The sequence below is a fragment of the Elgaria multicarinata genome, chromosome 5 (genome assembly GCF_023053635.1).
Source record: "Elgaria multicarinata webbii isolate HBS135686 ecotype San Diego chromosome 5, rElgMul1.1.pri, whole genome shotgun sequence".
NCBI lineage: Eukaryota > Metazoa > Chordata > Lepidosauria > Squamata > Anguidae > Elgaria > Elgaria multicarinata.
Window position 1 is genome coordinate 3,614,993 of NC_086175.1, and position 12,624 is coordinate 3,627,616.

At 44.4% G+C, this 12,624-nt stretch overlaps 1 protein-coding gene across 3 annotated transcripts in view; it reads right to left on the reverse strand.

The window, feature by feature from the left end:
• Nucleotides 1–12,624, reverse strand: part of FGFR3 (fibroblast growth factor receptor 3) — a 73,953-nt gene that overhangs the window by 50,553 nt on the left and 10,776 nt on the right. The gene's annotated exons all lie outside the window — the stretch shown is intronic.

A 12,624-nucleotide genomic window follows, 5' to 3' on the forward strand; every position in this document is an offset into this window, starting at 1 on the left:
CCCATCATCCCCTGATTTTGGGGGAATTTATGAAAATCCAACACCCCATTCACACCCCTTTCCATAGCTCCGTCAATTTGAACGTTAGAAAGTAAAACCTCAAACTCACCACCATGATAGCTTATCCAGGGATACAGATGCACGCCCAGACTCAAGGCAGTCCCATCATCCCCTGTTTTTTGGCGGGGCTTAAACCTGCAGACCTCTCAATGGGGCCATTTCAAAGGAAATCCCAACATGCCATGAATTGGGGAGTAGAGATCAACCTATATGAATCTTCTTCCACACTTGAAAAATGGATTTGGAACTTCCAAAACTCCAAGTGAGCGCAGGAAGGACTTCTCCCCTGAGTCAAAGCCAGACACACACAACATCCCTGCAAGGCGGGCAGGGGAGGAGAGAGGGAAGGCAGGCAGGCAGGCAGCAGACATTTCTGGGGGCATAAGGAAGTGAGCCAAGGATAAGCCAGTAATGCATATAAAATGGAATAAATAAATAAATAAATAAACGAAGGAGGGGTGGAATTAAAAGCAGCAGTGTTGCTGAATAAACAACAAGAATAACTTTTTTAAAAAAGGTTATATCTGTCTTTTACCAGTAATAGGGGGATGTGCCCGGGGAGGGGGAAGCAGCTGCCAATTTGACTGGTCCTAGTAGTGACCAGTCTTTTAAGAAGCAAGGCTGTCAGTTCAACTCATGAAAGCCATTGCTCCACCGCTAAGAAGTGGAACTGTCACTTCAACTCATGATAGGCATCGCTCCACCACTAAGAGAAGTAGACCGCTCACTTCAACTCATGATAGGCATTGCTCCACCGGGTTACTCTCTTTGGAAGGCTCTGATGGCCTTCCAAGTACAGGAGAGAGTGGGGGCACATCCACAATGAGATGCCCTAGGGGAGCTCATCCCCTTGCACCACATCTTTTCAGTTGTTCCCCAAAGTTAGGGTGGGTAGCAGTGCTGTGTTTCTATCTCTTATTATTGGCTTAGTATATGATTTCACAGGCTGTGTTTGTGCATTTGGTGGGGCTACTGTTTTAAAAAACACTGGGAAAAGTCCGTTCAGACTAAGAAAGAGAAGTTTCCCAGAATCCCAAGTTACCCGTTTTGCCTATCCCCTCCTCCAACTTTGGGAGATCATGTGATCATGACCGGGAGTTGACTCTGCCCTTCAGCAATCGAAAAGGTAATCTTTTTCCCGACTTTACCCTACTTTTAAAAAAATTCTAGCGCGCGACCCGCACCACGCAGAGAGGTGAGAGTAGTCTCAAAATGACCCCCATCCATGACTGTCTAAGCACAAGAATTTTCAGAACGATAGCTTAAAAAACAACCCAGTTATCCCCAATCCTTTTCCGCAATGCAATCCTATGGGCGAAAACCGCCGTTTGACCCGTGCTGTCCCTGTTTGTTGACCCGATTTTTTTAAAAATATAGCACGCGACCCGCACGACGCAGAGAGGTGAGAGTAGTCTCAAAATGACCCCCATCCACGACTGTCTAAGCACAAGAATTTTCAGAACGATAGCTTCAAAAACAACCCAGTTATCTATGGGCGAAATGTTTCAAGATGGCGATCGGAGCGGTCCGTCTGAAAGAGGAGCTCCGAAAAATGGGCGCTTCTCTTCGCCTTGCTTCTAGGGGTCCGCAGTCCGCTTCTACTCCGCCTCTGGGCAAGGCGGAGCAGGCCAATTCGCTCCTGCTTCTGCGCTTCTAATAGGAGCGGAGCACATGCCTAGTGTATAGGATTGCAGCCTAAAAAATGGATGAAAGGGGTCCTTTTATGTGAGAAAAGAACATCCAAAGTTATAATTTGTTTCATATTTAAACCACCCAATAACCAAGGTTCTCTGGGTGGTGAATAAACTGAAACTATAAAATACAAGGTAACGATAAATAAAAATGACAATAGAACAGGTCAGACAGAAACAAGCAGCAGCACGTAATGAAAGCCTGAAGACTGACATAATATGATGTCATAATATGACATACTATGGTCTATCGTCCTAAGCTAATAAAAGGCATTCCAAGCCAATGAGCGTCCCAGTGCTTCTAGTGACAATCATATACCCAAGAGCACCCCCCAATCCATACATTTGAATCTTCAGAGCAGGGGCGGGCAACCTGTGGCCCTCCAGATGTTTTGGCCTACAACTAACATCACCTTTCATGTTTGGCTACGCTGGCTATGGCTGATGAGAGTCGCAAACCCAAACACCTGGAGGGCCACAGGTTGCCCCACCCCTGCATTAGAAGGAAATGCGCGACTGGAGATGTGAAGGCCCTAAAAAAACCTGACAAAATTCAGAAAAAAAAACCATTTCCCCCCTGAGGCCGTTTTTGTATGGAATGTTTTATTTTAGCATGAGGTATAAAATGTTTAAGACATAAATAATTTTCTTTGTTACTAATGTTGATGGTTTCTCCTGGTTTTTTTTTTTTAATTGTTTTTCGCCGCTCCTCATAAACTGGCAAAACCAAAGAGGTTCCTTACAGTTCAGGAGCTTGTTGCTCCATTTGTTAGGGGGGAAAGTAAAAAATTTAAAAGTAAATTCAATTCATAATAATTGTTTGAATACGATACTTTGAATATACCAAATGTGATAATTTTTATGCCATACTAAAGACAGGTTGCTTACCTGTAACTGTAGTTCTTCGAGTGGTCATCTGTGCAGTCACACATATGGGCTCTGCGCCTGCGCGGGGCCAGCTTCGGAAACTTCTCTAGCTGAAAGTCTTTTAGGTGGGAACCCCTCCCCCACCGTCCACTGAGCATGCTCAGGGGTTCCCGCCTAATCCCCTCAGTTCCTGAAACCGCCTAAACAGTCTCACTGAGGAGAACCACCAGGTGATCAAAAAATAATGACACCATAGTGGGGACGGTGGGAGGGTTGTGTGACTGCACAGATGACCACTCGAAGAACTACAGTTACAGGTAAGCAACCTGTCTTTCTTCTTCGTGGTCTCTGTGCATCACACATATGGGCGAATAACAAGCTGACTACCCGGAGGTGGGTGGTGTCAGGTAATGGATGAAAATTCAACGGATTGCCGATAAGATGGCATGCCCAAAGGCACAGTCTCTACGCGCTCTGATGTCCAGATGGTAGTGACTGGCAAAAGTCAGAGGTGTCGACCAGATATCCGCTTTGCAGAGGTCTGGTATGGCAATACCTCTTTCAAAAGCTGTAGCAGTGGCCCCTCCTCTGGTGGAGTGAGAGCGCACTTTCCCCTTCAGTGGGGGGCCAGCAAGTTCATAGGCTTATTTGATAGACTGAAACCCCCCCCCAGCAGATATCCTCTGCAGAGATGCTTGGAGTCCCTTTTGTTTGACCCATAACAAACAAAAAATCTTAGGGATCTCCGGAGAGTCACTGTTCTGTCCAGCGTATGTAGTGTCGACTCAAGAAGAGTTGACGGCGCAAGGAAAAAGCTTGGCAGAGTAAAATCCTGCCCAAGGTGAAAGGAGAAACAACCTTTGGAAAAAAGCTGGGTCCGGTCTAAGGACCACTTTGTCGGCATGAAAACCCGTATAAGGTGAGTCCATACGGAGTGCCGCTAACTCTGACACACATCTAGCAGACGTTATGGCAACAAGAAATGCCACCTTAAAAGTCGGTAAAGGCAAATCTGTCTTTGCCAACGGTTCGAAAGGCTTGGCCGACAGTGCTTTGAGCACCACGGAAAGGCTCTATTGCGGAACAAAGGAACGAAGGGTGGAACTGTATCTTTCATCCCTTTCATAAAGCGCTTAACCAGTGGATGAGTGAAGACCGGACAGCCCTGAATCCATAAATGTGAGGCAGAATCGCTGCCAGATAAACTCTAAGTGAGGAAACTTAAGGCCTCCTTTAACAAGGAAAAAGGGAAAGTGAGGATGGTGGAAATAGGCTCTGAAAGGGGTTTCTCATTCCTGCTTAGTGCAAAGGAGGAGTGAGCTTCCCATTTGGTAGCATATGACTTTCTAGTCGCTTGTTTCTTAGCTGCTAGAATTATGTCCCATATATCAGGGGGTAAGGATTGACAGTCTAATATTGTGGTTTCTACTATGAGGTCCAGAGAGCTCAATAAATTGAGGATTAGTCCCACTGTCTTCGATAGCATCCTCTTCTAAGATGCCACGAGAAGCCAGTTGTCTAAATATAGGTAGACTTTCACCCTGTGTAGGCAAATGAACTGCCATATATTTTGCAAACATTCGGTGGGCTGTGCTTAGGTCCATAGACGCACCCAAACTGGGACATATCGGTACCTATGATAACCCCAAGGTACCTCTGGCGAGTGTTCTGAATGGCTATATGGAAGTATGCATACTTATGTGTATGGGGCAAAACCTACTCCCTTGTTGAGAAGCAGCATTAAGAAAGACAGTGTGTCATCCGTAATTTGCTGGTTCTGATGCAGGAAACGAGATGAGCGATGAGATTGAACAATCCTTCACCATCGAATGGTAGGTCCCCAATCTAGTTCACAGAGTGAGACCTGCTAATCATAGGTATGCATGCGAAGCGCCAGAGCGCGCACCATCGCTCTCAACTCACAGTGAAGTGACGGGTCATGTAAAGTTGCTGACAAGAGGAAAAGTTGGATCTGGACATCATAACTAGAAAGTGTATGACTCTGGGGCCCAAAGCAGATGAATATGTTCTGAAAACTCCCCTTGGGGCTAACAGAACTAATATAGAATTGGAACATGGGTGCATAAAGAAAAAACCCCATGTCCATTACTGGACCTTATGTAAAGATTCTGCACTTTCCAATGTCAGAGCCATCAAAGAAGGGCCCTTCCAGGAATTTTTAACTGTCAGAAGCAGTGCTGGGAGGAAAAATATCGACACTGGAGTTGGCTTCTCAGTACATACAGCATGAGATACAAAAACCTGCACTTTATTTTCCCAGTTATGTGTCTCAATACCAAGCCTGGTCATCCTCAATGACCGGGAAGTGGTATAAGTCCTCCAAAGGAGGTTCTGCCCTGTGTAGGTGATGCAGAAGAGAGCAATGTTGAGACCGACTGATAGTCCTCAAAGGATTGAAGGGAATCAGGTCTATTCTTATGCTCTAACTCATCTTCCCCAAGTTGATCTCCTAATGTCCCATGGAATGGGGGTGGAATGGGGAAGAGCTAAGTAACTGTGCTGATGCATTGTGGCTGTAACAGCTGAGCCCTCAGCTACGCATGCCTTCGTAGCGCAATGGAAACTACCATGGCTTTGAGGCGCAGTCCGTAGCATGGCGTGCTGTATTAAGCTATTGTCGAGAAAGTCTCATAGCCTCAATACAAAAACATCTGCCAGTTCCGTTTGGTCATCTGGCAAGAATCTGGAGAGATGTAATCTTCCCCCTTAAAAAGAGCTTACGTTTTTCCATTGTGGCTTGGTAATTAAGCACACGAAGGGATAAAGCTGTAGAAGAGTATACTCTTCTCCCCAGGCCGTGCAACCTACGGCCTTCTTTATCCACTGGTGCATTATTTGTATGTAAATAGGAACGGGACAATTTAGTCCTGCATCTTATAAATATATGTTGTCTAGCCTCCTCGACGTTGTGGCATAGAGGAGGGCAGCTTCCATGATTGTTGTGCTGTGCGCAGCAGCACAGGCAAATATGGAATAGTCACTGGGGTTGATGACCCACAGTATACATCATCGTAAACTGGGTCATTAAATTTCTCTATAGGTTGGGATATTTGAGTCCCTAGGGACCTTGCCATTCTTTGTACCTGATCAGTAAAGTGTGCTAAGTCCTCTGAAGGGGACACCACGTCTACAGTGATCACGAGGTCATCTGGTGGTGATGTATCTTGTGAGGAGTCCGATTGGTAATCCTCCTCCGATGGAACATCCAGTCCCATGTCTAATGTAGGCAACGTTTGCAATGCTTCTGACGGTACCGAAGCGGTTGGTACTGCGGTTTGCAATGGTTGCGGAGCGCGCCTCGGTACCGATGGTAGAGACGGTGGTGGCATGGCCAAGACATCCTCTGGGAGGGGTGGAGGGAAGATCGCTTTGGAGGGTGGTTGGTGGAAACGCGGGTACGGCTCGTGTTGCCGTTCCTACGGATACTGATAATAGTAATCTTGGTGCCTTCTGTGTCTCCAATCCTCGTAATAATACGGAGGATACTAGCAAGGTTGCCAATCAGCGTAATAGTCCCACATTCTTGGAGGGGACAGATGTCGCTCGTCATAGGTCATATATTGAAGACCTGAATGAGCTAAAGCCGGTGAACGACCCCGGTCGCATCTGTAAGGAGGCGTGTGTCGGTATCGATAGCCTTCGGTATCGACTGGCGTTTGCTGGGGCACTTGTCGGTACCAACGTCCGCCAGTATCGATGGGCTGTGGTTCCTCTCAGTACCGAGGGGAACTGGGACCCTGATCAGGTACGGTATTATCCAGGGAGGAACTTCTAATTTCGCCTTCCGAAATCGATGCTCTTACGCTGGGATCATCTGTCGGTACCGTGATGATCTGCAGCGGAGAAAGTATCGGTGAGCCAATACCGTGCCCGGCTTGGGGCGGAGACTTTGATACCGGTGGTGCGGATGGTGTCGCCCATCTTGGTATCGAAAATGGTCTCGGTAGCGATAGCCTCGGTATCGGGCTTATCGGTTCCGGAGGAGACCTTTGCAATGAAAGACTCGACATCGGGCTCCTGTGCCCTGTCAGATGCCTTGGTACCGGGCTCCTCGGTACCGACAAAGTCGGTTTCAACGGTTTTTTCTTCCCATTTTCCGTCTTAAGTTTGCTCTTTTCTTTCTGGGGTTGTCAGCCCCAGAATGCTCTCTCACTCTCTTAGAAATCTTCTTTGCCGCCTTTGTTGATGCGGACTGAGAGGAGGAAGGGGGAACCAATAAGGCTTCACTCCGCGCGGGAGGAGGTTGGGGCATAGACTCAATTATAATAGGAGATTTGGAGCGTCAAGATCCTCTCGGTACCTCCACTGCCTCCAACGCCTTTTTTCAGAACAACACCCAAAGGCGGTCTGATCGGTTTTTTCTCGCTTGCCTCGAGAATTTTAGACAAAACACACAAGATTCCACAATGTGTGTCCCCCAAGCAAAGCAAACAAAGGGAATGTCCGTCAGTTAGCATGATCTTCAGCCCCCAAAGGAGCACTTCTTGAAGAGGCCTTGATGTGCCATAAGCCACAAGGCTAACTAACAACAAACAAATTCTTCTTCTTTTTCTTTTCTTTTAAATATATATATATATATATATATATATATATATATATAACTAAATAGAAAAGATTAGAAAACTGGAGAGAAAAGACAAGAAAGAAAATAGAATATTTTCAGCTGAGGTAAAGTATACCACACACGAGAAGTCTCCACAAGCTGTTGACCCTACAGGCGGTTGAAGAGAACTGAGGGGATTAGGCGGGAACCCCTGAGCATGCTCAGTGGATGGTGGGGGAGGGGTTCCCGCCTAAAACGTTTTCAGCTATAGAAGTTTCCGAAGCTGGCCCTGCGCAGGCGCAGAGCCCATATGTGTGATGCACAGAGACCACGAAGAACTTGCACATAATTACATTTCATGTTCCTAAAGTAACAAAGTGACTTTCAATGTGTAAAAGTGCTAATATTGCACTTTTTCATTTTTTCTGAAAATTACCGATTTTACACACACACACCACTCCACCACCACCCCTGGCTTCAAAATTTCCAGAAATTTTACATCTCTAAGTGCAACTCCTACAAAAACAGGGAAAACACCACTCAGTCAGGGAGATGAACCATTTCCTCCATCTTGTTTGGGTTGAGCCTCACTTTATTGGCCCTCAGCCTAATATTACCCTGCCCAAGCACTGGTTCATAACATCAATTGCCTCACCTTCCATTTCACTGCAATTTCTATGTGCAAAGCTACCTACATAAAATCTGAACATCTTTTGCAGCAGGGGTAAAACACAATGTTTGAAATGCCTTAGGAAACCTGAGAATTGGTTCATAAATCTCCTTGCACCTATTGCCCTGACTCTCCATTCTATTGCTGCGTGGTGTGCCCTTCTGTCACTGCAAACACACAGTAATCCAAATAGTGGAACTAAGAAAATGTGTATAGGCAACAGGTGTTAGGATTCCTCAAACAAGGCTACGTTCTGCAACAAGTCTGAAATAGGACTGCAAATTTCATTCTACTTCTCTTGAGTTAAAACAGGCCACGGGATCGTCTTTCCCATTCCCAAATATTTGTTTTCCTCTCAAGTCCCTTTTGCTCTTTGCAAGCTAAGCTACAGGTCTGCCAATGACAACAATGCAGCGCTAGTCATCATTTGCCAGAAAAATTAACATTTTTAAATAATAGTTTTTCAAGATATGTGAGGCACAAAAATAAAATAAAGTTGGGCAATTTTTGAAAAAGTAAACACCAGGCTTAAGGAAAAGAAAAAGCCAAAATGCTTGCCTTCATCCCCACAGCTTTGCTTGTTTTCTAAGGAAGTTTGGGGAATTCTCCTCTGAAAGTACATAATGTACCAGGGCTTCTCCTTTGTATTTTAGCTGAAGGCACACAGAGTGCTACCACATTCATTAGAATGCCACAGCCTTCTATTTCTATGCAAATTGCAACAGGACTTTCAAATTCGAAGTATGGCTCAACTGCCCTTTTTCCTCCAAGCATGGGGACTGCCAAGGAAGAGGCTCAGCTTTGATTTAATTATACTCCCTGGAATATCAGCATTTTCTCTGCTATATTATACAGCTCTCAAACTGCAGTACCAAGTGTTAATACTGTGTGACACCCATAGGATGGAAATGAGAAAACTGCTGATGAGACAGTGACTGACCCTCTCCCTCAAGCACAGGACTCAAGCTAACTGAAGCATGCAAGTCAAACGCTCTTCCATCCCCTTTGCTTTTGCAGTCCAAACACAGACCTCTAGATGGTTGATCATGTGGCATCTACATTTAAGTTCTGAACAAGGATCACAAAGCAAGCGAAGCCAGTGATAAACAATCTCTCTCCCCCTCACCCCCCCCCCAATTTTCAGTAATATTAAAGACTGGGGAAATACACTATGAACATCTTTTAAAAAAACTACTTTAAAAAGCCAACAAAAAGTTTGCCTTGGCTGTTTAAAACATCTAGAGTTGTGGATTTTCCTCAAGAGTAACCAGTTCACCGATATTGCCAAACGATTGCTACATCAAACCTATTCCTTCTGATGTCAACTGGAAATTGTGCTCTGTACACAGCAAGCCTAGAAGCCACCAATGAGTAAAGCTTTGAAAAGGAGTCAGACATTATGTTTGAGAGGCTTTGCATTTCCAACACTACTTGGTATTCAAAAAGAGATTGAACAGTAATCTGTTTATGGAGAGCCAACCGATGGCAACCTTCCTAGGAACTTGTTGATCTTAGGAAGGGTACCCAAGGGTATTGTATCACCAATGTTTCCTATAGTAGCCTGAAATGGTTCAAAGCACAGAACTCCTGCATTGCTGAAGCGGAACTCCTGGCACTGATTCAGGGGCTTAAACTAACATTCTACAGTCACCCCCTGGTGCCCACCCGTTCTCTACTTCAGAGTAACTAACCACCAAGTTTAGAATTTCTTATCCTGGAAGTTAAACCAAGACCACCTGGATTGCATGAATAAGCCAAAATATCTGGAGGTGATGGCGGTGAGGTCTCTCATAGGAGTGAACAGATCTGACAGTTTTCTCTGCTTTGGGATTCTCTCTCCCCGTTCACTTTCGACAAGCTGAAAAAGGCCAACATTTCCATCTGTATGAATCTCCAGCACAGATGCACAGGTTCAGGCCATATTAATTTTCTGTACCTTCTTTACATTCTCTGATGCTGTTTGACAAACCCCTCCCCACAATTTTTTTACAACATTTCTTTCAGGCATTCTCTCAAGCTGGAAACCTTCAACATAACTAGATTGAAGTGTTTAATTTATGCCAAAACTTGTGTAAGTCTTTATATCTTTTTTATTTCTGATTCTGTATTTTGCAGAATGTTTAGTGGCACATCTATATTGCTAAGAATGTGCATTAATATGCAAGGACAGAGCATTACTTAACTGTCTCTTGCCTCATAATAAAAGTTGCAATGACATTTTAGCACTTGAGTTAATCCAGGGCTGGTCCCAGGATTTTGTAGGTTCTCTGGCCTTCCTAACTCAGAAGAGAGGGGGGTATGCAAACTAAATTTGCTCTTGCTAGAAGCAGACAGATGTTCTTTATTTATTTATTCCATTTCTATACTGCCCAGTAGCCAAAGGTCTCTGGGCAGTTCACAAAAGTTGTTCTTGGGTGCTCTAGGCAAAGTGACAACAGTGCTGCTCTTCATCAAGTGGACACTGGTCAGCCTCACGGCCCTCTTTAAGAGGCAACAAAAACAAATCTAGTCTTCTCTCTCTATTGCAGGGGTAGGCAACCTGGAGCCCTGCCTGTTTACCCACACTTGCTCTGTTGGATGACACCTTACTGAAGATCCAATCATGGGAAGGGTTTACACCATGCGTATCTTCTTTTAGCCAGAGGATTGATTTCCCCCCTCCTTCTGCAAAAGGCTGCTGCTTCTCTCCATAGATATGTTTGCACTTGCAAAGAGGAGCAGTAGAATCTCCAGCCTTCCCATTCAGATGATCTGTTCCAGACCTGCCTTCAACTGGATGTAGAATGGCTCACTAGGTTGGGTTCAGATAGCAAGTTTAAGATCTCACTATCTGCAGATCTATTGACAAGATCCAGCCTTGGATTTTACTCATGGGTAGATCCATGTAAAGAGATTTTGTAATGACAGGCAAGAGTTTTCCCCAGTTTGTCAGCTCTAGCAAAGCATGGATGCTTTTGAAAAAAATAATTCCATGAATATCAAACAGATGGAGTTGACAGAGGAAGGGACAGAACAAGGAAAGTGAGAGGAGCATGGTGAGCAAGGAGGTGTTTGAATGATACAATAACAGATCTGGGAAGTAGATTTTTGAACAATGACATTCTTGTGGGGTTCCAGCTACCACTTCAGCGGATGACAGGTGATGAACTATCATTGGGTAGGATTCCAGGCTGCTTCTTTCAGAACACAGGCTGCAGCTATTCCTTCCTGTGGACCTACTCATGTGTAACTGTTTTACTGTTTAACTGTTTTAACTGCTTTTAAATTATGTATTGTTTTAACTTGGTTCATGGTTTAATTTGTTTTTAACTGTGCATATTTATTGTTTTATACTGTATGCTTTTATCTGTACGCCGCCCTGAGATCTTAATGCTATAGGGCGGGATACAAATGTTTTAAATAAATAAATAATAAATAATCTTGAAATGGAGCCCTACCCAGTCAGCTGCTCTGGATTAGCTAGTTGTCAGTATGAAGCAACTGGCAGGAATATTCCGACCCACAGACCTGTTCAGAAGCACTTACTCAGCAGAGATGTTTCTTCAGAAATTGTGAGGAAGTGAAGTTCCTCCTATTCCCAAACCCAGACATTAATCAGCAACATCTTCTAGGATTGGCTGCATATCCTAGCAAAATAAGAGGGTGCATACTGTGGTATTACACCCCACAAGTCAATTCCAAATGTTTGTCTGCAGTTTGTAAGTCTGTGGTTTGTAGAATGTTGGCCTGAGTGGGCGGAGTTAGAATGTCTTGGGAGGGGGGAGGAGTGATATATAAGGGAATGACTGAGGGGATTGAGAGATCTTTTCAGAAAAACTTTTCAGGGAGACTTGTTAGGTACTCTTAGAGTCTGTAGTGCTCTCTGTGTTTATGGTACTTAAGTTCTGGGAAATTTGAGAGTCAGTGTACTGCTCGTAGTGGATGTATCTTAATCAATACTGAGAATAAAGAAAGTTCAAGAGTGATTGTGTGAGAAAAAGGAAAACGCGAATGTGAATGAGTGATAGGATTGTATGAAAGGCTTCAAAAGGGTTTTTAAATGTTGTTATTTGAAACAAAGCTTATGAACTTTTAAAAATAAATTTTGATTGTTTTGTTTTTAAACTACCACAAAAAGCCCACGTGTCTGTTTGGCATTTATCATCTTAAGTTTACACATATAACACCCACTCTGACAATCATTCACCTAAGGAGGTATAACTCACAGCGCATTATTATATATATTAAAAATCCTTCTCTATTTTAAACCCCTTTCTCCACATAGTTTGGAGGAAGGTGGTTTTTATCCCTTGCCTCAGGCGTATCAAGCGGTGGTGCTTAGCTTGAGCAGGGAGTAGCCTCGGCCGGGTCTGTTGTTCAGAGCCTGCGTCGCCCCATATTAAGTGGTGGCAGCCGTGAGGTCTGGTGTTCAGAGCCTGTGTCATGGCACATACCCACGCTCATTTTCATCCTAATGCAAGTGAAGCTCTTTCAAATGACTACAAGATTCCAAACAAGGAGTCAGAAAGAAACAGGCTTTGACTCCTGATTCTGAGTGGGGCTTTTTTTGGACATATTACAGAGCAGAGTAAAACATTACCAGAGCAAAACACTACCTCACCACTAGGGATGTCAGAGAAATTTGCAACAGAACCAAATGAGTTTGGATTTTTTATGAGTCCGACCTGTGGATTCTGCAGTGGGCCAGCTTCTCCCCTGTTGGGCGGATTCTGCAAACTTGCAGTACATTTTTTTTTTAACTTTCGGGAATTCTGCGCAAATTTAGTCATAGA